We start from the raw sequence: 27,131 nt of genomic DNA, 5'->3' as shown, positions 1-27,131 counted from the left end.
AGACAGCTCAGGTTCTGTCTGGACAGGACCAAATCTTTTAGAAAAACTGATCAATTGCTAATCAGCTTTGCTGCAGGAGCAGAGGGCAAGGCCTTATCCAAACAGTCTCCAAATGGATAGCACACTGCATCCATTTTTGCTACAAACAGCACGGGAAACAACCCCCAAAGGGGGTCAGGACACATTTCACCAGAGCAACCTTCACCTCTGCAGCTTTTCTTAGAGGGGATCCCACCAGGGACATCCTGGTGGCTGCAACATGGACATATGTTCATACCTTCACCAAGCGTTACCTGCCTGTCTTCAAATCTAGGGCAGGCTTTGCCACCACAATCTTGGCCACCACAGTTTTGCTGGGCATACTAGCCAGTCCCCTTGACTGTCTCCACCCTTTTCTTCAGCTTTGGGAAACAACCCAAATATGATGACTGCAACAGTGAAACACGAAGAACTTAGTACAGTTGTGTACACTTACCATAAATGTAGATGTAGGAGTGTATTCACTGTGGCAGTCCTGGTTTCCTTCCCTCCATCCCCCTTGTCTCTCTCTCTCTCCCCTGACAAAGAAATGTTGGTATTCATTTTCTACTGGTGATGATGATCTTCATGTTTCACTGTTGCATTCATCACATTTGGGTCATCTGCCTGCAGGTAGCCCTCAGTCGGCCTGAATACCAGAGTCTTGGGATTTCTGCGTCGGATGCTGTCACTTCCATGACGTCAGGACGTCATGGGTATAAAAACGTGCAGCTTGATGCCATTACATCAGTCTTTCTTGCCATGCAGTGTACGAAGCAGTTTCCAAGTGCCGGTCGGCCACCTCTTGAAATTTTCTTTTTTTGAGTTTCAGACCTGAAGTCTTCTAAACGATAAGTACCCCGTTGGGGATCCTTTTTTCTTGCTCTAACCGATGTCCGAAAAAGTTAATTGTCTTGCCTGTGTAAAGCAAATACCTCAGATTTTCATTCTTACTGCATCATCTGTTTAGGTCCAGACCACGATGTTCCTCGCTGTCGGTTCTGTGCCTTGTTAAACGCCTGAACTATTTGTCGGGCTATTTTTGTTGCTAAATTCTTTCGCTCTTTTTCCGTATTCCGAAATGGCTTCGATAAGCCATTTGGCTACCGGTCTTCCGAAAAAAACGTAAGGCTAAAGATAGACCGCATAGGCCGGTACTCAGTGAGGTGCCTTCGCAGCCCCTGATACCTGCTTCTACAGATTTGCAGGCCTCTGCTGAGACCCTTTCGGAGTCTGGTATGCTGCAAGTTTTTTCTTCGACTATGGAACCTGCAGATGTCTCTACCTTGGATGGGTCCGGAGCCGCTGTGCAGGCACTGGCTTGAAGGTGTATTCCAACCTTCTGATGTTCGTATTAAACGGACATCTTCGTTTTTGACTAAAACAACCGAGTTTCTCAGGCCCAGAGTTCACACTTTGCTTAGAAAACAAACGACCAAAGCACATGCTGTAGCGCCCATGCCACGGAAACAAATGCTTAGAATGGTTGGAGACCGTATAACTTTAATTAGGGGAAGCCAGCTTTCCCCCATTATAAGACAAAGGATTGATTTTCCTTCTGATTCTACAGATAGTGAGCTTGATGACTCTGATCCCTCTGATTCCCAGGACACATTCCCTGATCTACCTATGAGGATTCAGATGCAGAGGATTCCATCTCCTCTGCCTCCCCTTCAGAGGGCTTTTCTTTTGATGAAACCTTGCATACCTTAAGAGAGCATTTCCACTTGGAATGCCAGGACTATTCACAGTCCAAAAAGAGACTCAGAATTTTTAGACTTGCCTCAGCACAGGCCTCAGGCTATACCCCCTGTTCTGGAGATTGTAGATGTCTTCTTGGAATCCAGCCGTACCCCTGATACCTTGCCTCCAGCGGCCAGGAAACCTGACTGGTACTACAGAGTACCTGACTCCTACAACTTTCTCTAAGAATCCTACTGCGGATCCAGAGACCATTTCCCAGGGACCTAAAGGCATTGAGGCTACAATAGCCAAAAGGCCCTACCCCTTTGGACAGGGACTCTAGGGCTTTAGACTGGGTAAGAAGATATACACCTCTGCTACTCTGGCCATTAGAGCTTTAAATTGCTAGTTTCATATGTTAAAGTATCAGCAATATGTTATGGAGCTAATTGAACAGAAAATGTTGATTCTTGATTGTGCGGAACATAAAGATTTACTAGAGTTAATGCATTCTGCTAGCCAAGTTGGAAAACTTACTTTGCATTGTGGTTTTGATGCCTTAGAAGCATCTTGCAGGGCTGCTGTCACTGAGCTTGTTCTTAGGCATGCTTGGCTTAAGGAACATACCTTGCCAGACTATCAAAGCAAAATTACGAGATGCACCACTAAATCAAGAATGCCTGTTTGGCAATAAAGCAGTAGTAGTCCTCAAAAAAATGGAGGAAAAAGTTAAATCTATGCAAACTGTTAAGTATTTCCTGCAGGTACAGCCACCTAGATTCAGTAGGCATTGGCCTTCTAAAAACTGGTTCTTTCCAGTCCCTCCCAGACCTTCTAAGTCCTAACCCAGGGGCAGCATACCACCACGATTACAATCTCAGGGTAGGTACAGATCTGAGCAATGGAGTGCTCCCACTTCTAAAACAGGGAGTAGTTAGCCAACATCCTATGGTAAAATCTCACAATGACTTATCCTTAATTCTTCCAAGCCTTGCCCAAGTACTTGCACCCTTAGGAGGAAAACTTGCCCTACATGCAAAAAACTGGGAGTACATCACCCAGGACAGATGGGTCTTGAACATTGTATCCGAGGGATACAGATTTTACTTCCACTCACTGCCAACCCCAAGCGGATGGCCAGACCCCCCCCCCCCCAAACCAGTTGGACAGAGGCCCAAAAGCAAGTACTTTCTCTTCTCTGTATCAAGGCTAATCCGACCTGACCCAACAGAGCATAGGGGACAAGGTTTTTACTCCAGACTGTTTTTAGGTACCCAGGAAAGAAAACTCTTGGCGCCCTATCCTGGATCTGTCTATTCTCAACCCCTTCCTGGGGGTTCCAAGGTTCAAGATGCTTACTCTGCAACAGCTTTCTATGCTAGCCAAGGACTCCTGGCTAGCCACCCTAGACTTAAAAGAAGCTTATCTGCACATCCCCATAAGGGAATCTTGAAGGAAATGCATACGTTTCAGAGCAGGCTCTATGCATTATCAGTTCTCTGCACTTCCCTTTGGCTTGTCTACTGCGCCCAGGGTATTCACAAAATGCCTAGCTCTAGCCATTGCATATTGCAGGCAGAGAAAAATTCAAATTTACCCATACTTGGACGATTGCCAGATTCAGGCGAACAGTCAGGAATTGCTACTCCAGCACCTGACATTTGTAGAGAGACTTCTAACTTCACTGGGGTACACCATCAACAAAAAGAAATCACATCAGGTACCCAGCCAACAGATTTGTATTCCTGGGAGCAAGCTTGAACACAGCTTCCCAGATGGCATTCCTCACTCCAGAAAAACAAATGTATTTAACAAACTACTTCAATCTACTGGCCACTAAAACCCAGCTATCTGCAAGAAAAATACTGCAAGCCCTAGGGTTCATGGCTTCTTGCATTCTACTAATTCTATATGCAAGACTGCATACGAGAAACCTTCAGTAGTACTTAAAAAGTCTCTGGAGTCAACTTTCTCAGGACCTGGAAACAATAATTCCTATCATTCCTTGTCTAAGGGCAGAGTTTCTTTGGTGGGCAGAGACCTGCTACTACAAAGGACTCACTTTCACACTACCCCTTGCCGCCCAAACCCTAACAGAAGCATCAGACTATGCATGGGGGGGCTCACATGGCAGGACAAAGGTATTCAAGGCAAATGGAGCCCAAAGTAAATGCACCTGCGTATCAATCAAAAAGAAATTTTAGCTGTACAGAAGGCTCTGACAGCCTTCAAACACCTTATTCTTCCAGGGTGACTATTGATGGACAGCACCACAGTTATGTGGTACATAAACAAGCAGGAGGGGAACCCTTTCCTACCCCCCTCTGCAGGTTAGCCGTGGCTCTGTGGGGGACAGCCTTGAGCAACCAAGTGCACCTGCAAGCTCAATTCCTGCCAGGCAAACTAAATTCACTGGCAGACTTGAGCAGAAATCTAATGGACCCGTACAAGTGGAAATGGGGAACCCAAATCATTCAAGATGCTGATCCCACAGGTGGGGGGCAGTAGAGGTGGACCTCTTCGCTTCACCTCAGAGCTTTCAATTGAGCAAATATTGCACCAGAACTCCCCACAGTCAAGCATGGAAAGTGGATGCTCTGCCCTTTACATGGGAAAACTTCTCTATGTCTTTCCCCCTCTGCCCTTCCTTTCGAAGGTTCTACTAAAGATCAAACCGGACAAGCCAAGGACAATCCTGATTGTACCAGACTGGCCACGCCAGCACTGGTACCCACCTTTGCGCAGTCTGATGGTACTGCCACCTTGGCAAATGCCTCAGACCCCCTCTTTGCTGTCCCAGCAGAAGGGCCAGATTTTGCATCCTCAGTTACAAACCCTGAACCTAGCAGCTTAGTTCATCCCCTGAACCTTCAGTAAACTAGGTACTGGATGTCATCCTGGAGGAAAAAAGGCCTCCTACTAGAAAATCCTATTCAGAAAAGTGGAAAAGATACTATTCTTGGAGCCAGTCTCCAGTAATGGACACACATGTGCCCATCTTATCTCACATACTAGATTAACAGAAATGTTCCACAAAGGCCTGTCCTCTTCAATTAAGATTCCTGCCTCTGCCATCTCAGCTCATTATAATACTGAGCCACTCCTGATGTTCTTCGTGTTTCACTGTTGCAGTCATCACATTTGGGTTATCTGCTTGCAGTAGCCCTCAGTCAGCCTGATTAACAAAGTCTTGGGTCCTGCGTCAGTTGATGTCTCCTCTTCCGTGACGTCAGGTCATCAGGGCTATGAAACATGCAGCCAACACCATTACATCAGTCTTTCTTGCCATGCGGTGCCTGAAGCAGCAGTTCGCAAGTGCCGGTCGGCCGACTCCTGAAATTTTCGTTTGAGTTTCAGAACCAAAGTCTTCAACTAAAAGCTAAGTACCCCGTTGGGGAAACTTTCTTGCTCTAAACAGATGTCAGTAAAAGTAATTAATTGCAATTCTTGTAGAAGCAAATACCTCCTAAAGATTTTCATTCGTACTGTATTCCTTGCCTAGGCCCTGACCATGACGTACCTCGCTGTCAGTTTTGTGCCTTATTTAAACCACGAACTATCCGTCATAGTTATATTTTTGCTTCTAAATATTTTGGTGCTCGGTTCAATTATCCCGATATGTCTTCGGTAAGCCATCAGACTACTGACATTCTGAAAAAACGCAAAGATAGACGGGCCACCGAGGTCCACAGCTGCTGACTATGCTTCTTCTAAGCCAGTTCGCCAGTACTCGGGGGAGGTGCTTTTGCAGCCCCTGATGCCCGCTACTTCAGATTCGCAGGCCTCTACTGAGACCCATCCGGAGTCTGGTATGCCGCAAGATGCTTCAGCTGTGGAACCTGTGGATGTCTCTACCTTGGATGGGTCCGGAGCCGCTGTGCAGGCACCGGCTTCTGAGGGTGTATTCTAGCCTACTGACTTGCGTATTAAACAGATGCCACCTTCTTCAAGGCCTAAAACTCTAACCATGCCTAGAAAACTGACGCCCAGACTGCATGGCCAGGCCTCTGCCTAAAAAACAAATAAGAATGGCTGGAAGACCTTATTACTTTAATCAGGGGAAGCCAACCTTCCCCCTCTGAGACCTAGGACTGAGTTTGCTTATTATACTTCTGACCAGGATTCTGAATTTTCTGTTTCCTCTGATGACTAGGATTTCCCCTTATCTACCTATGAGGATTCTGATGCTGAGGACTCTATTCCCTCTGCACCCCCCCCCAGAGGATTTCTCTCTTGGTGAATCCTTGCATACCCTCAGGGAGCATTTTCGTTGGAAAAGTCAGGATTCCTCTGATTATAAAAAGATGCTTAGGGATTTCTTACTCTTGCCCCAGCACAGGCCTTTAGTCATACCTCCTGTACTAGACAATGTTGATGCCTTTTCGGAATCTAGCTTGGCCCCTGACTCTCTACCCCCTGCTCCCAGAAAATCTGATAGATATTACAGGGTCCCTGACTCAAGTTCCTTTTCAAAAATCCTACTGCAGATCCTGAGACCATTTCACAGGGACCCAAGGACGTTAAAGCTACTACTGCCAAAAATCCTATCCCCTCTAATAGAGACTCCAGAGCGCTGGATAGATGGGGTAAGAAGGTGTACACTTCTGCAACATTGGCCATTAGAGCCTTAAACTGCCAGTTTCATATGTTAAAGTATCAGCAGCATGTTATTGGATTGCCTAATCAGAAAATGATTCCTGATTGTGCTGAAAATAAGGATTTGTAGGATTTATTGCATTCAGCTGAACAAGTTAGAAAACCTGCTTTGCAATGTGGTTTTGATTCACTAGAGGCATCTTGCATGGCTGCTGTAACTGGGTCTGTACTTAGAAGGCATGCTTGGCTTAAGGAGCAATCTTTGCCAGATCATGTTAAAATTACCGGATGCTCCCTTAAATCAGGACTGCCTGTTTGGCAACAAGGCAGAATTTGTTCTTAAAAAGATGGAATAAAAGCTAAATCCATGCCAACTGTTAGATTTCCTACAAGTACAACCTCCAAGGTTTAGTAGGCATTGACATTCCAAGAATTGGTCCTTTCCTGCCTCTTCCAGACCTTCAGTCCAAACCCAGATCCAGCAGAGCACCCAGGCTTCAGTCCCAGGGTACCCACAGGACTAAGCAGTGGGGGGCCTCTACTTCCAAATCTGGGAGTAATGAAACTCCCCCCTATGGTAATTTCAGTGACTTCTTTGTAAAACTTCCAAGCACTTCTCAACTGATCGCCCCTTTGGGGGGGGGGGGGGGCTGCTTTTCATGCAAAGAACTTGGGAGCTCATTACCCAGGACAAATGGGTTTTAAGTAATGTCCCATGGATACAGATTTCACTTCCACACGTTACCAACACCAAGCGGGTGGCCAGATCTACCCTCAAATCAGTGGGCAGTGGCCCAAAAGCAAGTACTTTCTCTCCTAAGCATAGGGGCTACTCAATTGATACCAGAAGAGGAAAAGGGACAAGGTTTCTACTCAGACTTTTCCTGGTACCCAGAAAAAGACCATTCATGGCATCCTATCCTGGACCTGTCTACTCTAAACACCTTTTTGGTTATTCCAAAATTCAAGATGCTGACTCTTCACCAGTTGCTTCTTATGCTAGGCAAGGATGCCTGGATGGCAACACTAGATTTAAAGGAAGCATACCTGCACATCCCAATCAGGGAATCTTGCAGAAGATGCACTTTAAAGCAGGCTACAAGCACGGTCAGTTCTCTGCACTGCCCTTTGGCTTATCTACTGCGCCCAGGGTATTCTCAAAGTGCCTAGCTCCAGTCATTGCATTTTGCAGGCAAAGAAATATTCAAATATACTCATACCTGGACGATTGTCTAATTCAAGCAGAAAGCCAGGACATACTTTTGAGTCATCTGGCCTTTGTACAAAGGGTGCTAACTTGTTTGGGGTACACCATAAACTAACAAATCACACCTGGTACCCTGTCAACAAAGTATATTCCTGGGAGCAAGCTTGAATACAACTTCCCAGATGGCTTTCCTCACTCCAGAGAAACAAGTTCATTTGACTACCTACTTCAAACAAGTGGCCACAAAAATCCTGCTGACTGCAAGGCAAATACTGCAAGCCTTGGGGTTCATGGCCTCCTGCATTCTTCTAATTCCATATGCAAGATTGCATATGAGGAAACTACAATGGTATCTAAAAAGCATGTGGTGTCAACATTCTCTGGATCTAGAAGCAATGATTCCTATCATACCTTGCCTATGCTTAGAGTTCCTTTGGTGGGCAGAGGCCTGTCACCAAAACAAGGGACTACCATTCACACTAACCCCTGCTGCCCAAACCCTAACACTCATCAGACTATGCTTGGGGGGGTGGGGCTCACCTGGCAGGGAAGTGCATTCAGGGCAAATGGAACCCAAGTCAAATGCACCTGCATATCAATCAAAAAGAAATGTTAGCTGTACAGAATGCTCTGGCAGCCTTCAAGGACCACATTCTTCCAGGACAATTAATGGTAAAGACGGACAACACCACTGTTATGTGGTACATAAACAAGCAGGGGGGTACACATTCTTACCCCCTCTGCAGACTAGCCATGGCATTGTGGAACCACAGCGTTGAGCTACCAAGTGCATCTACAGGCTCAATTCCTGCCAGAAAGTTAAATATGCTGGTAGATGGACTAAGCAGAAACCTCATGGACCCACATGAGTGGAAACTGGAACCAAGGATTTTCAGCATGTTGACAAGCAAATGGGGAGCCCAGATATAGACCTGTTTGCCTCCCCCCCAGAACTATCAATTGGACAAATTTTGCACAAGGACTACCCGCAAATAAGCTTGAAATGTGGATGCTCTGTTCTTCAGCTGGAAAAAACCTGTCAGTTTATGCCTTTCCTCCTCTGCTCTCCAAAGTACTACTAAAGATCAAACAAGACAAACAAAGGATGATTTTGATTGCACCAGACTGGCCATGCCAACACTGGTATCCCCTCTTGTGCAGTGTGTCACTGTTGGCCCCATGGCACCTGCCTCAGATTCCTACCCTGTTGTATCAGCAGGAGAACCAGATTCTGCACCCTCAGCTTCAAATACTGAACCTAGCAGCCTGGCTAATTACTTAATCTCTCTATTACTATCCCTCAGTAAACCAGTGATGGTTATCTTAGAGGCAAGGAGGCCTAGTACTAGGAAATCTTATGCTGAAAAATGGAAAAGATCTGTGCCTGGAACCAATCTCAAGGGATGAGCACAGCAGTGCCCAATTTACCTCAGATTTTACAATACATAACTGAGATGCTTCACAAGGGCCTGTCTTTCTCCATCAAAATTCACGCCTCAGCCATTTCAGCTCATAACACAGAACCTCCCCTCTTCTCTCATCCACTGCTCAAGCAGTTCCTCAGAGTGGCCAAAAATGTAAGACCACCCAGGAGAACTCAGACTTCAGCCTGGAACCTTAACTTTGTATTGGAGAAACTCATTCTCCCTCTTTTCGAGCCAGCAGCTACTGCAGGTTTAAAATTCCTTTCTTGGAAAACGGCTTTCCTCTTTGCAATCACTTCAGCAAGAAAGGTATCTGAATTACAGGCCCTTATGGCAGTGGAGCCTTTCATCATCTTTCATGCGGACAGGGTGTCCCACAGGACCAATCCCTCTTTCTTGCCCAAGGTGGTATCCTGTGTGGCCCTTAATCAGTCCATTCATCTGCCAACCTTCTTTCCTAATCCACAGAACAAAGGGGAACAGATACTGCACTCATTAGATGTGCACAGACAACTTGGATTCTACTTGGACAGAACTAAACCTCAAAGGAAATCTGATCTGCTGGTGGCATTTGCTGCAGGGGCAAAGGGGAAGGCTAATTCAAAGCAAACTATTTCTAAATGGATAGACCATTGCATTCATTTCTGCTATAAGCACCTTGGAAAACCTATTCCTGTGTTCAGGAACATGTACCGTCTGTATTCAGGAACATGTACAATGGACATGTATTTTCTGACACCTAGAAATGTGCATATATCTCCTGGGTAAACAGGACTCTCCCATGTATCGACCTTGCCTGCTGCGGCCTGCCTCTGCACAGCATAGCGATTGGTTTCATTGGCAATAAGGGTGTACAGCTCCTCTGGGAACATCAAATTCATGAAGTCAGTCTCTGTGCTAGCTGAACCCAAGTTGTTTACAGGACCTACTGGCCCCACAAAGTCGTCAGTGTACTGCTGTGAGGCGTTTTTCCCACGTGATCTTATGTGGTGGGCATGCTCACCATACCTTATTGGGCCGCCTGGAACAGCATGAAATGGAAAGTCGGGCATGGTTCAGTGATGGTGCTCTGTCTGTAGCAACTGTATTGCATGAACTTGTTAGTGAAGTACTAACAGACCTTCCATGCTGTGGCACAATCATATCCTTGCTTGACAAGGAGCTACTTACTCAGATCTAGTGGATTTTCTCCATCCCAATCCACATCCTCTGGACTACTATGAACCTCATGTACAGTCAAAGGAACGTCCACATCCTTGTCAGCACTTGCACTGTCATGGACTGTGGAGGACTTCATAGATGTCTGTGATGGCATGCGCTTTCTTGAACACAGATGAAGGCAATTCGTCATCTGTGTCAAAATCAGACTGCACTGGGTGACCAATGTGTGTGGCACCCTTCCTTAGTGGTGCAAGTGGTACCTCATCATCACGATCATGGTCAGTTTCTTCCTTATTCGGATCTTCTGTTGCAACTCAGTGGTCTGTGAGGAATGGCTGGCACAGGGGCATCATCTGTATTACAGGCAATGGCCTTCTCACGTAGATGTGCGAGTGGAATCTCATCTGTCAGTCTTAATATTCACTCTGGTTTGTATTACTTGGTGTGTCAAAGTACATATATACATGTCTGAACCACTGCTGCAACCATCAGTCTGTTTCCTCACCCAGAGGTAAATGCTGCTTGCTTTTCCTCCACAGATAGCATCTTCGCTGGGGGACATATTAACTTTCCACTTAAATTACACCTGAAAAACAACAGTATACAACATTCTGATGTATACCTGCACAGAGGCAATAGAAATGTAACACACCAGAAAACTATATAGTGACTGTGTGATACAGAAAATTACTACATGATATGATCAGTTGCAGGAGTTCACAATAATATGAAGCATATAGCCACAATGGGGACTGTACTGTGTCTAAAACAAATTGTCAAACTGACAGAAACTGGTGTGTGTGGAGGGGGGGTTGGCTTGAAATGACTCCACGTAAAGAACAAAAGATCTGGCTTGTGCATTAGTCAATGTGATAATGACTTCTACTTATGTGAATAACATTGACAGCTGCTGACCGTTTTAACTGAAAAGTGATAATGAGACTGCTGTTCTGTAAGGCACTTCTTGTTAATGTGATGACCTGCATTTCATTACTGCAAAGTTATTTATGCTCAGACACTGGTGGTAATTGCTGCACATAACCTGTTCAGTAGGCATTCATTGTTAACTTGTACAGCTGTTATGTAACACTGACTCATCTTCTTTTGGGAGAAGACCTTAGTAATTCAGTAAAAATAATATAACGTGTATTACTGTATATTACTCCCACCTAAATTCCATACATGACTGGCAAAGCCAGGAAAATGCCCAAAATATATGGTAGCTCCATGCTGGTAGTAGTCGGCAAATAACCTTTATCTCACTCGAGCAACTATGGAGTATAATCAGAAATATAGTAATACATACAGAAATGATTTGTTGTCTTTAATTGCTGCCTTCTCTTTCGGCTGTTCCCATTAGGGGTTGCCACAGCGGATCATCTGTTTCCATTTCTTCCTGCCTTCTGCATCTTGCTCTGTCACACCAACCAACCTGCATGTCCTCTCACCACATCCATAAACCTTATCTTAGGCCTTCCTTTTTTCCTCTTACCTGGCAGTTCCATCCTTGGCATCCTTTTCCCAATATACCCATCATCCCTCCTCAGTACATTTCCAAGCCAACACAGTCTCGCCTCTCTGACTAAGTCTCCAAACCATCCAACCTGAGCTGACCCTCTAATATAGTGATTCCTAATCCTGTCCATCCTTGTCACACCCAGTGCAAATCTTAACATCTTTAACTCTGCAACTTCCAGCTCTGACTCCTTCCTTTTTGTCAATGCCACCGTCTCCAACCTATACAACATAGCTGGTCCTCACTACCCCCTTGCAGGCCTTCCCTTTCACTCTTACTGGTACCCGTCTGTCACAAATCACTCCTGACATCCTTCTCCACCCATTCCACCCTGCCTGTACTCTCTTCTTCACCTCTTCTACACTCGCCATTACTCTGAACTGTTGATCCCAAGTACTTTGTTCATCCACCTTTGTCAACTCTACTCCCTGCAATCCTCACCATTCCTCTATCCTCCCTCTCATTCATACACATATATTCTGTCTTAGTCCTGCTGACCTTCATTCCTCTTCTCTCTAGAACATCTCTCCACCTCTCCAGGGTCTCCTCAACCTAGTCCCTACTCTCTCCACAGTTCACAATGTCATCTGCAAACATCATAGTCCATGGGGGCCTCCTGTCTGATCTTGTCTGTCAACCTGTCCAACATTGCAAATAAGAAAGGGCTCAGAGCTGATCCTTGATGTAATCCCACCTCCACCTTAAATGCATCTGTCACTCCCACTGCAGACTTAACTACTGTCACACTACCCTCGTACATATCCTGTACCACACTTGCATACTTCTCTGCTACTCCTGACTTCCTCATACAGTACCATGACTCCTCTCAGGCACCCTATCATATGCTTTCTCCAAGTCCACAAAGACAATACAACTCCTTCTGACCTTCTCTGTATTTCTCCAACACTCTGAGCAAACATCGCAACTGTAGTGCTCTCTCCCGGCATGAAACCATACTGCTTATCACTTCCCTTCTTAACCTAGCTTTCACTACTCTTTCCCATAACTTCAAGCTGTGACCAATTGTATCCCTCTGTAGTTACTACAGCTCTGCACATCACCCTTATTCTTAAAAATAGGTACAAAAACAATTTCTCCACTCCTCAGGCATCTTCTGACTTTCCAAGATTTCATTAAACAATCTTGTTAACTCCACTGCCATTTCTCCTAAGGACCTCCATGCTTCCACTGGTATGTCATCTGGACCAACAGCCTTTCCATTCTTTATCCTCTTCATAGCTGTCCTTCCTCTTTGCTAATCTGCTTCACTTCCTGATTCACTATCCCCACATCTAACCTTCTCTTTCTCTTCATTCATCAGCCCTCTCAAAGTACTCTCTCCATCTGCTCAGCGCACTCTACTCGCTTGCGAGTATGTTTCCCTCACTATCCTTTATCACCCTTACCTGCTGCACATCTTTCCCAGCTCAGTCCCTCTGTCTAGCCAATCGGTGCAGGTCCTTTTCTCCCTCTTTAGTGTCCAACCTTTCATACAACTCTCCATATGCCTTATCCTTTGCCACCTCTCTCTTTGCCATGCTCCCCATCTCCTTATACTCTTGTTTCCTTTCTTCATATCTCTGACAATCCCACTTCTTTGATAGCCTCTTCCTCTGTATAATCTCCTGTACTTCCTCATTTCACCACCAGGTATCCTTGTCCTCCTTCCTCTGTCCAGATGTCATGCCAAATACCTGTCTAGCTGTCTCCCTTACCATCTCTGCTGTAGTTACCCAGCTATTCGGTAACTATTCACTGCCCCCAGTGCCTGTTTTAACTCTTCCTGATGTTCTTCGTGTTTCACTGTTGCAGTCATCACATTTGGGTTGTCTGCCTGCAGGTAGCCGTCAGTTGGCCTGAATCCCAGAGTCCTGGGATTTCTGCTTTGGATGCTGTCGCTTTTTCCATGACGTCAGGTCGTCAGAGGTATAAAACATGCAGCCCTATGCCATTACATCAGTCTTTCTTGCTGTGCGGTGCCCGAAACATAAGCAGTTCGCAAGTGCTGGTCGGCTGACTCCTGAAATTTTCATTTTCGAGTTTCAGACCTGAAGTCCTCTTTAAAAAAAAAAAAAAAAAAGTACCCCGTTGGTGATCCTTTTTTCTTGCTCTAACCGATGTCAGAAAAAATTAATAATTGTCTTGCCTGTGGAAAGCAAATACCTCAGATTTTCATTCTTACTGCGTCACCTGTTTAGGGCCAGACCATGACGTACCTTGCTGTTGGTTTTGTGCCTTGTTCAGCACCCAAACTATTCATCATCGGGCAATTTTTGTAGCTAAATTCTTTTGCTCTCTATCTCCATACTCCAAAATGGCTTCGATAAGCCATCAAACTGCAGATCTTCCGAAAAAAAATGTAAGGATAAAGACACAGACCGCATAGGTCCAAAACTGCTGACGATGCTACAGTTAAGCTAGTCAACAGTCCGCCGGTACTCGGGCGCTTTCGCAGCCCCTGATACCCGCTTCTGCACATTCGGAGGCCTCTACTGAGACCCATTCGGAGTCCGGTATGCCGCGAGACGCTTCTTCGACTATGGAACCTGCAGATGTCTCTACCTTTGATGGGTCCGGAGCCGCTGTGCAGGCACCAGCTTCTGAGGGTGTATTCAGGCCTACTTATTTTCATATTAAACAGACTACTTCATTTCAAGCCAAAAATACTGAATTTCTCAGGCCTAAAGTTTGCACTACACCTAGGAAACAGACTACCAAAGTGCCTTCTCAGGCCCACATGTGTCAAAAACAAATGATTAGTATGGCTGAAGACCTTATTACCTTAATTAGGGGAAGTCGGCCTTCCCCCTCTGAGAGACCTAAAACTGATTTTCCTTCTGATTCTTCTGATCAGCAATCTGATATTTCTGTTCCTTCTGACTACCAGGACCTACCCTTATCTACCTATGAAGATTCTAATGCCGAGGATTCCATTCCCTCTGCTTCCCCTCCAGAAGATTTTTCTTTTGGTGAAACCCTGCATAACCCTTAGGGAGCATTTCTGCTGGGAAAGCTAGGACTGCACTCAGTCCAAAAAGAGACTCATGAATTTTTAAACCTCCCTCAGCACAGGCCTTTAGCTATCCCTCCTGTTCTGGAAATTGTAAATGTTTTCTTGGAATCCAGCCTTACCCCAGATACTTTGCCTCTTGCTCCCAGGAAACCTGATGGGTACTTTAGATTACCGGACTCCCTCCAATTCCTTTTCAAGAATCCTACTGCGGATCAAGAGACCATTTCCCAGGGACCTAAAGGCATTAAGGCTACTACAGCCAAGAATCCTACCCCTTCTGACAGGGATTCTAGGGCTTTAGACGGGGTAAGAAGGTATACACCTCTGTTACTTTGGCCATTAGGGCTTTAAATTGCCAGATGTTCATCGTGTTACACTGCTGCAGTCATTACACTTGGGTTATCCTGCCGTCAGGCGGTCCCGCAGTCGGCCAGAGTTCCAAAGTCTTGGTCCGGCGTCGATTGCTGTCGCCTCCTCCCTGACGTCAGTGCGACAGGGGTATATAAGATGCAGCCGACGCCATTTTCTTCAGTCTTTCTTGCCGCGCGGTGCCCGAAGCAGAAGCAGTTTGCAAGTGCCGGTCGGCCAACTCCTGAGATTTTCATTCCGAATCCAGAACCGAAGTCTTCTAAAAAAGCTAAGTACCCCGTTGGGGAAACTTTTTCTTGCCTCAGACCGATGTCAGTAAGTGTTAATAACTGTATTTCTTGTGGGAAGCAAATACCTCATAAGCATTTACACTCCTATTGTATTTCATGCCTAGGCCCTGACCACGTCACTGGTTGTCGGTTTTGTGCTAGGTTTAACAAGCGCACTATTAAACGTCTGTTTGATTTTGCCCGACATTATTTTGGTAGAAAATTCAATTACACCATGCCGTCGGAAATTCCGACGACCGCAATGCATAAAAAGAGCAAGGACAGGCATCCGAGGCCCAAAACTGACGAGGCCTCTTCTAGGCCGGTCGCTGGTTCTCTGGTTTTCAGCGAAGCGCCTACGCAGCCCCTGACTACCGCTTCCACAGAACCACAGACCGCATCAGATTCCCACGTGGAGCTGGCTGGGCCTTCGGACGCACTAGGCCTTCAGCTTACCGACCCTAAACCTACAGAGGGAATCGAAGTAGCTGAGCAATCCACAGTTACAGAGGGTGTTTGCAGACCTACCCAGTTACCATTAAAAACCCTCTGTTAAATGTAAGCCCCCCTTAAAAGCAAAGAAACCAACACAACTCTCTCCAGGACAGGCTTCCATGCCTAAGAAACAAATGCTAAAAATGGCCGAGGACTTAATCACCCTGATCGGGGGGTACCATCCCCCTTCTGATAAAAAGGCCCAGACAGGATGCAGACTATGAATCTTCTGACCAGGTGTCCATTTCCTCTGACTCTTCCTCATACCTAGGATATTCTTTACCCCCTTATGGGGATTCTGATGCTGAGGAATCAATTCCATCAGCCTCTCCGCCTGAGGATTACTCCTTTGGGGAGACCTTACATACCATGAGGGAGCATTTCTATTGGGAAGGTCAGGATTACTCAGAATCCAAGAAAAGGCTCAGACTTCCTTTTATTGCCTCAACACAGACCCCTTGCTATCTCACCAGTTTTAGGCATTGTTGATGATGTGTACACTGAATCCAGTTTGAACTGTGACTCCTTACCCCCAGCCCCAGTTAAACCTGACAGATATTAGAGTTCTTGACTCTCTCAAATTTCTGTACAAAAGCCCTGTTGCTGACCCTGAAACTATTTCTCAGGGACCCAAAGGGATTAAGGCCTCATCAGCAAAAAACCCAGTTCCCTCTGACAGATTTCAGAGCTTTAGACAGATGGGGAAAGAAGGTATATACGTCCAACTTTAGCAATAAGAGCCTTGAATTGCCAGATGTCCTTCAAGGATGCATCTGCAGTCCTTACAAATGGGTAGTCCTGTCGTCAGGCAGCCCTTCGGTCGGCCGGATTCCAAAGTCTGGGTCTGGCTTCGGCTGGTGTCGCACTTCACCCGACGTCATAGCTGCAGTTTTTCGGGTATAAAGGCATCAGCCGACGCCATTTTCCTCAGTCTTTCTTGCCGCGTGGCGCCCGAAGCAGAAGCTGTTCGCAAGTGCCGGTCGGTCAGATCCAGAGGTTACTACTACCGAATACTAATTCGAAGACTTCTAAAAAGCTAAGTACCCCGTTGGGGACTCTTTCTTGCCTCAGCCGATGTCAGAAAAAGTGAATAACTGTTTAACTTGTGGGAAACAAATACCTCATAAAGACTTCCACTCTTACTGCTTACCTTGTTTAGGCCCAGACCACGACGTAGCAGCTTGTCTAGCCTGTGCTTCTTTTAACCGACGGACGCTTAGACGTCGTTCGGAGTTTGCTGAGCAGTTTTTCGGCTCTGATTTTGCCTATATTATGCCGTCGGATCCTCCGACTACGCAAATTACCAAAGAACGCAAAGAAAAGGACCGACACTCGCTGTCCGCGGTTTCGGCCGAAACCGCGGTTAAGCAAACCGCGAGTGTCTCGGTTTCGGCCGAAACCGAGCAAGCGGTTCTTTCTTCAGCCGAAACCATGCCTTCTACCGAGGCCTCTTCTAACCTGATAGAATCGGCTTCTGAAATCCAACCTTCTGTTGCGGTTTCTCAGGAATTATCAGACACTATTCCCTTGGATATTTCAACCCCTGCACGTGGAGCTGCTAGGCCTCCTGCAGCCATCTCCATTAAGGCCTTTGCCAGGGCTAAAGCAGCCAAAGCTTCAAAAACGGTGCCTGCCAAACCCCCCTCTCACAGGCCCAGCACCAGTTCCCATATGCTTTCTTTAGCTGAGGATCTCATTTCCTTAATTCGTGGATCCCAGCCTCATCCAGACAGGACCTCTCTTCCACCTCCAGAGAAGAGGCCTAGAGCAGAGCCCCCTGAGCCAGTATCCACAGATGATTCCTCTGATGACTCAGAACATACAGACCCTCCTGAGGCTCCTTATTCCCCTTACGAAGACTCCGATGCAGAAGAGTCCATTCCTTCAGCCTCTCCACCTGAGGAATTTTCCTTTGGGGAAACCTTGCATGCTATGAGGGAACAATTTCAGTGGCAGGGCCAAGATTTCTCAGACTCCAGAAAAAGGCTTAGAACCTTTCTACATTTGCCACAACATAGGCCTTTAGCTATTCCTCCAGTTCTTTCTGTTGTAGATGATGCATTTAATGATGCTTGCACTGCTCCTGATTCATTACCTCCAGCCCCTGCTAAGCCCGATAGGTTCTACAGGGTCCCGGACACTCATCACCATTTATACAAGGCTCCTTTTGCAGATCCAGAGACTATCTCCCAGGGCCCTGAAGCTGTAGCAACTGCATCTACTAAAAACCCCCTCCCCTCTGAAAGGGAAATCCAGGTCCTTAGAGAGATGGGGTAAAAAAGTTTACACCTCTGCTACTTTGTCAGCTAGGGCTTTGAACTGCCAATTTCATATGATTCAATATCAAGAGTTTATGCTTGACCAGTTAACTAAAAAGCTGTCCTCTGAAGAATCTTTAGATAAAAAATATGTTCAGGAAATGGTACATAACATACAGCAGGTTAGTAACCATTCTTTAAAATGTGGCTATGATGCACTGGAGGCTTCCTTTAGATCAGCCATGACTGGCACAGTTATCAGGAGACATGCATGGTTGAAAGAGCAGGCATTACCAGACCATGTCAAATCAAAGCTTTTGGATGCACCCATGGACAAAGTCAATTTATTTGGTTCCCCTGCACAGCAGGTACTAAAAAAGATGGAAGAGAAGGCGAAATCTGTACAAACAGTGAAAGATTTCTTACAGGTTCAACCTCCAAGGTTTAGCAGGAACTGGCCCTCCAAGAATTGGTCCTTTCCGGACTCCTCTAAGACACAGAGAGGCAGGAATAGGCGTTCAAGAGGCAGAAACCAATTCAGGGGTGCCTACAGGGGACGTCAGTGGCAAGGTAACAACCAGCGAGGCACGGACGCAGCCACCACCACTACAACAACACAATCACAGTGACTTGACTGTAGCACCGCCTACCAGGGAACAACTGGAAGCACCCTTAGGCGGAAAGCTAACCTTATTTTCAAAGAACTGGCATTGCATCACAAGAGAAAAATGGATTTTGCAAACTATAGACCAAGGTTACAGGTTCCATTTCCATACTCTACCAGGAAAGAGAGGAATGCCAAACCTACCACCTACTCAAAGGGCAGAAGCTCTAAAGCAAATATCTCAATTATTAAGAATGAGAGCTGTGGAGAAGGTACCATCTATGGAACAAGGAAAGGGATTTTACTCCAGACTCTTCCTGGTACCAAGAAAAGAGAGCAAATGGAGGCCTATTCTCGACCTGTCCGCTTTAAACACATTCCTCATTGTTCCAAAATTCAAAATGCTGACCCTACAGCAGCTTCTTCCCATGCTGGGCAAGGAGTCTTGGCTGGTAACTCTAGATCTCAAGGAGGCATACCTGCACGTCCCCATACGACCAATTTGCAGAAGATACCTCAGATTTCTTGCAGGATCAGAGCATTATCAATTCTCAGCATTGCCCTTTGGCTTATCTTCTGCGCCCAGAGTGTTCACGAAATGCCTGGCATCAGTAATTGCTCATTGCAGACTTCAGGGGATCCAAATTTATCCCTACCTGGACGACTGCCTGATACAAGCGGACAACAAAAGCAAACTAACAGAAGACTTACAGAGAGTCATTTACCTGCTGCAAGCCCTGGGATATACAGTCAATATAAAAAAGTCAAGGCTGATTCCATCCCAAAGAATAACCTTTCTGGGTGCAGAGCTGGACACATCAAAACAAATGGCATTCCTTACTGCAGAAAAGAAAGAGCAACTACCTCTCTATTTCTTGGCATTAACAAAGCAGAACCATCTAACTGCAAGAAAAGTACTGCAAGCCCTAGGCTTCATGGCATCCTGCATAATTCTGGTCCCTCATGCCAGACTGCATATGAGAAAGCTACAGTGGTACCTAAAGAATTTGTGGTCCCAACACAAGCACAGCCTAGAAACCAAAATTCCAATAATCCCATGCCTGAAGCAAGAATTCCTATGGTGGGCTCAGGCCTGTCAATCAAACACAGGATTGCCCTTCTGCAACAGTCAACCAAGCCAAACCATCACGACAGATGCCTCAGACCTCGGTTGGGGGCACACATGCTGGGCAAGTGCATACAAGGCTTATGGACTCAAGACCAGCTGCGCCTGCACATAAATCTAAAGGAAATGCTGGCAGTAAAATTGGCAATCCAGTCATTCAGACCATTTCTCCAAGAAGGTCAGTTGATGATAAGGACAGACAACACCACAGTTATGTGGTACATCAACAAACAGGGAGGCACACTCTTACCCCCTATGCCGGCTGGCACTGGACCTATGGGATGTGGCTCTGAGCTACAACATTCAGTTACAAGCAATTTTTGTACCGGGAAAAGAAAACATTCTAGCAGACATCTTAAGCAGAACTACCACAGATGCCCACGAATGGATGCTGCATCCGGACATCTTCAAAGCCATCACAAGAGAATGGGGATTACCACAAATAGACTTATTTGCATCCCCACTCAATCACCAGCTAAAGAAATTCTGCACAAGGACGTACCACCCACTTGCTTGGAAAGTGGACTCCCTATCTTTCAGTTGGAAAAACCTGACAGCATACGCATTCCCACCACTTCCTTTGATGCACAAGGTGCTTTTGAAGATCAAAGAGGAACGTCCAAGGATCATTCTGATAGCTCCAGACTGGCCAAGACAACATTGGTACCCATTGCTGAGGAGCATGTCTCGGGAACAAATATGGACACTACCCCTGATCCCATTACTGTTAACACAGAACAACTACAGCATCCTGCATCCAAACCTGAAAACTCTGCAACTAACTGCCTGGAACATTACATAAGAGCAATTAACCCAAATTTATCCCAAAGGGTTAAAGACATAATCCTTGAGGCTCGTAGACCTTCAACAAGAAAGAATTATGCAGCAAAATGGAAAAGGTATCTCATTTGGAGTACTGCAAAGGGAGAAGATGTGGCACTGGTAAACATAGCCAACATCCTGGAGTATTTGGCAGAGCTCTTCCATACAGGCCTGTCCTATTCTTCCATCAAGATACATGCATCAGCTATTTCAGCAGAATACAGCTTGGATCCTCCTGTCTTCTCTCATCCTCTGCTCAGACAGTTTCTGAGAGGAATTAAAAATGTAAAACCTCCCAGGAAACCACCATTGCCAGCATGGGACTTGAACTTTGTGCTAGAAAAATTGACACTTCCCCCTTTTGAACCAGCAGCAACAGCAGAATTACAATACTTATCCTGGAAAACTGCTTTCCTGCTGGCAATCACCTCAGCAAGAAGGGTCTCTGAACTACAGGCATTAATGGCAGTGCAACCCTTCCTGATCTTCCATCAAGATAGAGTGTCCATGAGAACAAATCCTACATTTATGCCTAAGGTGGTATCCAGAGTGTCTTTAAATCAGGCTATCCACCTACCTACATTCTTCCCCAACCCACAGAACAGGGGAGAAAGACTGTTGCATTCCTTGGATGTACATAGACAATTACGCTACTACCTGGACAGGACAAAGTCCAATAGAAAGACTGACCAGCTTCTGGTAGCATATGCAACAGGAAAAGAAGGAAAACCAATTTCAAAACAGACAATCTCCAAATGGATAGGAAATTGCATTAGATTTTGTTACTCCTACCATGGAAAGAAAACTCCAGAGAACATCAGGCCTCACTCCACAAGGGCTACAGCCACTACCACAGCTTTCTTACAAGGAGTGGCTACCAAGGACATTATAGAGGCTGCTACTTGGACCTCCGTGCATACATTTGCCAAACATTACAATTTGCCTTTATACTCTAGATCCCGAGCAGGTTTTGCCACTGCTGTTTTGCAAGGGATCCTAACTACACCATAATCTCTCCTTTTTTCCTCCTCCCTTAGTTTAGCTATGGTATTCTACCCATTTGTAAGGACTGCAGATGCATCCTTGAAGGACATAGTACAGTTTTGTACCTACCATAAATGTAGATGTCCGATAGGAATGCATCTGCAGTCAGGATTACTCACCCACCTTCCCCTCTGTGGTACTCCTAGGGTATTTGCCATCCTTCAGCTAGCTTGGGGGGGATCTATTATGGTGTATTTGTTTGTATATATGTACATACATGCTTATTTTATGTGTTTGCTCTCTACTATTTGGAAACATTGGCATTTATCCAAATTTAGCCATCCAAGAGGGCACCTGGCATCTGGGGCAAGAAACACTGAGGAAAATGGCGTCGGCTGATGCCTTTATACCCGAAAAACTGCAGCTATGACGTCGGGTGAAGTGCGACACCAGCCGAAGCCAGACCCAGACTTTGGAATCCGGCCGACCGAAGGGCTGCCTGACGACATGACTACCCATTTGTAAGGACTGCAGATGCATTCCTATCGGACATCTACATTTATGGTAGGTACAAAACTGTACTTTTCACATGCTAAAATATCAGCAATTTTTGATGTCTCGGTTGAAACAAAAGATGCTTCCAGATTTGGATCCTCCTAACTTAAAAGAAATGCAGGATTTATTGCATGCTGCTGAACAAGTGGGAAAACATACTTTGCAATGTGGGTTTGACTCCTTAGAGGCCTCCTGTAGAGCCACAGTTACAGGCTCTGTCATTAGAAGGCATGCTTGGTTAAAAGAATATAAGTTACCAGATTATGTTAAGGTAAAATTATTGGATGCACCTTTGCAGCGGGATGTGCTGTTTGGAGTTAAGGCAGAGGAGGTATTAAATAAGATGGAGGATAAGGCAAAATCTATGCAAACGGTGAAATTTCTTACAGGTTCATCCTCCTCGTTTTAGCAGAAATTGGCCAACAAAGAATTGGTCCTTTCCAGTCACAGACTGACCTCAAAGGGGCAGATAAAGACGTCCAGCAGGTAGCGGTCAGACACAAGGTCCTTACAGGCCTTGACAGTGATGCACACCAGGCCAGAAAGAAGACAGGCCTCAACCTTATAAAAAACAAGCTCAATGACTTTCCACTACAGCTGCCAAACAGTTCTCTCTTGGCAGCCCCCTTAGGAGGAAAACTGGCACTTTTCTATCACAACTGGCATTGCATCACCAAAGACAAATGGGTTCTCAACATTGTATCCCAAGGTTACGGGTTCCATTTTCACACCCTGCCAAGGCTAAAAGGAATGCCAAATCTGCCACCAAATCAATGGGCAGAGGCTCAAAGACAAATTACAACACTCATGGACATGAGAGCTATTCAAAAGGTACCACCACAGGAGCAAGGGCAAGGATTTTACTCAAGACTCTTTCTGGTTCCCAGAAAGGACAAAGCCTGGAGACCCATTCTGGACCTTTCTACACTAAACACTTACCTGGATGTACCGAAATTCAAGATGTTGACACTACAGCAGCTTTTTCCCATGCTGGGCAAGAAAGCTTCGCTCATGACATTGGACCTCAGAGGCATACCTTCATGTCCCTATCAGACAAAACTGCAGAAGATACCTCAGATTTCTAGCTGGTTCAATGCACTATCAATTCTCTGCATTGCCCTTTGGCTTATCTACTGTGCCCAGGGTCTTCACAAAGTGCCTGGCACCAGTAATTGCATTTTGCATGCAAAAAGGAATTCAAATTTATCCATACGTGGACGACTGCCTGATTCAAGCAGAGAGCAAAGATATTCTACTAACTCATGTGGCGTACGTAAAAAAGTTAAGTTGCCTGGGGTACACAGTAAACGAAAAGACATCAAAACTAGTGCCCTCACAACCGATAATATTCCTGGGTGCCAGCTTGAACACAACGGCCCAGATGGCTTCTCACGCCAGACAAGCAAGGACAACTGACTCAATATTTTCAGTTAATGGCAACAAAGACCCAACTCCCTGCAAGAAAAATTCTGCAGGCCTTGGGCTACATGTCATCTTGCATACTACTAATTCCATATGCCAGACTGCATATGAGGAAACTACAATGGTACCTAAAGAGCGTATGGTCTCAACACTGTCAAAGTTTGGAATTCCTTGCCTACAACAGGAGTTTCGATGGTGGGCACAAGCTTGTCACCTCAACAAGGGACAGCCTTTCACTCAACCCACAGCCAGGCAAACACTGACAACAGATGCATCGGATTATGCCTGGGGAGCACACATGGCAGGAAAATGTATCCAGGGCGAGTGGCCCACAGAGCAAAGACATCTCCACATCAATCAAAAAGAGATGCTAGCTGTACAAAATGCTATTATAACTTTCAAGGACTTACTGCATCCAGGACAATTACTACTAAAGACAGACAGCACCACAGTTATGTGGTACATAACCAAGGGGGGCACACACTCCTACCCCCTCTGCAGACAAGCCATGACCTTGTGGAACCCAGCTCTAAACTACCAAGTTCATCTGCAAGTGCAGTTCCTGCCAGGAGAGAAAAACACACTGGCAGACTACCTAAGCAGAAACATTATGGACCCACACGAATGGAAACTGAATCCACAAATATTCAGAATGATAACACAAAAATGGTGGAGCCCGGACATAGATCTGTTTACTTCCCCAAAGAACTGTCAATTACAGAAATTCTTCACAAGGAACTACCATCCACAAGCATGGAAAGTGGATGCCCTCTCATTCAGCTGGAAAAAACTACAAGTATATGCTTTCCCTCCTTTACCTCTCCTCCCAAAGGTGCTCCTAAAAGCCAGGCAGGAAGAGCCAAAAATGATCCTCATTGCACCAGACTGGCCACGCCAGCACTGGTACCCAATCTTAAAGACTTTAGCACAAGAACCACCCTGGATTTTGCCACAAATCCCAGAGTTGCTGATGCAGAACAACAATCAGATACTTCACAGTCAGCTAAAGACCTTAAACCTAGCTGCATGGAAAATTCCCTAGTCAAGCAAGCAATGCCTCTCTCCAAAGCTGTTATGGATGTCATTCTGGAGGCCAGAAGGCCTAGCACCAGGAAAACATTCTCGGATAAATGGAAGAGATTCTGTGCCTGGAACCAAGCGCACAGCCTTGACCCACTTGTCCCAAACATTCCTCAGATACTGCAATACTTAACTGAGATGATGGACAAAGGGCCTCTCTTTCATCCATCAAGATCCACGCCTCAGCCATCTCTGCTCATTACAACACGGATCCACCAATTTTTTTCTAATCCTTTGCTCAAACAATACCTCAGAGGGGCTAAAAACATAAGACCGCCCCGTAGAGCACCTGCACGAACTTGGGACCTCAACTTTGTTTTGGAAAAATTAACTGTACCTCCTTTTGAGCCAGCCAACACAGCAGAAATAAAATACATCTCTTGGAAAATTGCCCTGCTACTGGCAATTACATCAGCACGAAGAGTTTCAGAATTACAGGCACTAATGGCAGTGGAACCTTTCCTCATCTTCCACCAGGACAGGGTGTCTTTAAGAACTGACCCTACGTTTATGCCAAAGGTGGTATCTAGTGTGGCTCTGAACCAAACTATTACTTGCCAACTTTCTATCCAAAACCACAGAACAAAGGGGAGAAATTGCTACATTCTTTGGACATTCAGACAGTTACGCTTCTACTTGGACAAAACCAAAGCTTTCAGAAAATCTGAGCAGTTATTGGTAGCATACGCTGCAGGAGCACAGGGAAAAGCCATTTCAAAGCAGACCATTTCAAAATGGATAGGACACTATAGGTTTCTGCTATACCCACCATGGGAAACCTGTACCTAGCAGCATTAGATCTCACTCCACCAGGGCAACAGCCACTTCAACTGCCTACCTCAGAGGAGTACCTACCAAGGATATTTTGGAAGCAGCAACATGGAGTTCTGTGCATACCTTCACCAAACATTACCATATGCCTTTATACTCCAAATCCAGAGCTGGCTTTGCTACTGCTGTACTGCAGGGCCTTATATCCACCCCTAATGCCTTATAGGTCCAGCCTCCCTACCTCAGCTTTGGGATTCCACCCAAGTGTAATGACTGCAGCAGTGAAACACGATGAACATAGTACAGTTTTGTACCTACCATAAATTTAGATGTTCAAGTGTTGACACTGCTGCAGTCCAGATTACCCTCCCTCCTCCCCCTCTTACTTTCTGGTACATACCTAGGTCATCTACCCTTTATTACCTATGGGGAGTATTTGCTGGTAACTAAAAATGGTTGTTTGCTTTTCTTTTGTATATTTTACTAGCAGTTTGATTTGCCTACCTATTTGGGGGCACCTGACATCTGGGGCAAGAAAAACTGTAGAAAATGGTGTCTGCTGCATCTTATATACCCCTGTCGCACTGACGTCAGGGAGGAGGCGACAGCAGCCGATACCGGACCAAGACTTTGGAACTCTGGCTGACTGCGGGACCGCCTGATGGCAGGATAACCCAAGTGTAATGACTGCAGCAGTGTCAACACTCGAACATCTGCATTTATGGTAGGTACAAAACTGTACTTTTCATATGCTAAAGTATTAGCATATTATGGAGCTAATTAAACACAAAATTATGTTGATTCCTGACTGCAGAACACAAAGATTTACAAGAGTTCATGTTTTTCTGCTAACCAAGTTGGTAAACCTACTTTGCAGTGTGGTTTTGATGCTTTAAAAGCTTCTTGCAGGGCTGCTGTCACTGGGTCTGTTCATAGAAGGCATGCTTGGCTTAAGGAATAAAACTTGTCAGATCATGTCAAAGCAAAATTACTGGATGCACCCTTAAACCAAGAGCGCCTATTTGGCAGTAAAGCGGAAGTCCTCAAAAGGATGGAGGAGAAAGCTAAATCTATGCAAACTGTTATTAAAGATTTCTTACAAGTACAGCCACCTAGATTCAATAGGCATTTGCCTTCAAAAAATGGTCCTTTCCAGTCTCTTCCAGGCCTTCAGTCCAAACCCAGGGGCAGCAGACGACCAAGACTTCAGTCTCAGGTTTTGCACAGATCTAAGCAGTGGGGTGCTCCCACATCCAAAACTGGTAGTAGTAAGCCACCACCCTGTGGTAAAAAAATTGCACAATGACTTATCTTTAACTCTTCCAAGCCTTGCCCAAGTACTTGGACCTTTAGGAAGGAAACTTACCCTGCATGCAAAAAAACTGGGAATGTATTACCCAAGACAAATGTGTTATATAAACTGTTTCCCTAGGATACAGATTCCACTTTCACTCGCTCCCAACTCTTAAGTGGATGGCCAGACCTCCCCCCAAACTAGTGGGTGGAGGCCCAAAAGCAAGTACTTTCTCTCTCCAGCATCAAGGCTATTCAGCCTGTCCCAGCAGAACAAAGGGGGCAAGGTTTTTATTCAAGACAAGGTTTTTATTCAAGACTGTTTCTGGTTCCCAGAAAAGAAAACTTCTGGCTTCCTATCCTGGGGCTGTCTATTCTCAACACCTGTCTGTTGGTTCCAAAATTCAAAATGCCAACTCTCCAACATCTGCTTCCTATGCTAGCCAAGGATTCCTGGCTAGCAAC

At 45.6% G+C, this 27,131-nt stretch overlaps 1 protein-coding gene across 10 annotated transcripts in view; it reads left to right on the top strand.

Moving 5' to 3' along the window:
• CPSF6 (cleavage and polyadenylation specific factor 6) overlaps positions 1-27,131 on the top strand; it is a 1,684,023-nt gene that overhangs the window by 958,219 nt on the left and 698,673 nt on the right. The gene's annotated exons all lie outside the window — the stretch shown is intronic.

This window comes from Protopterus annectens, chromosome 11.part0 (assembly GCF_019279795.1).
Source record: "Protopterus annectens isolate FY-2018-M chromosome 11.part0, PAN1.0, whole genome shotgun sequence".
Classification (NCBI taxonomy): Eukaryota; Metazoa; Chordata; order Ceratodontiformes; family Protopteridae; genus Protopterus; species Protopterus annectens.
Note: the sequence above shows the minus strand (reverse complement) of the source record. Positions and strands in the feature narration are given on the sequence as shown.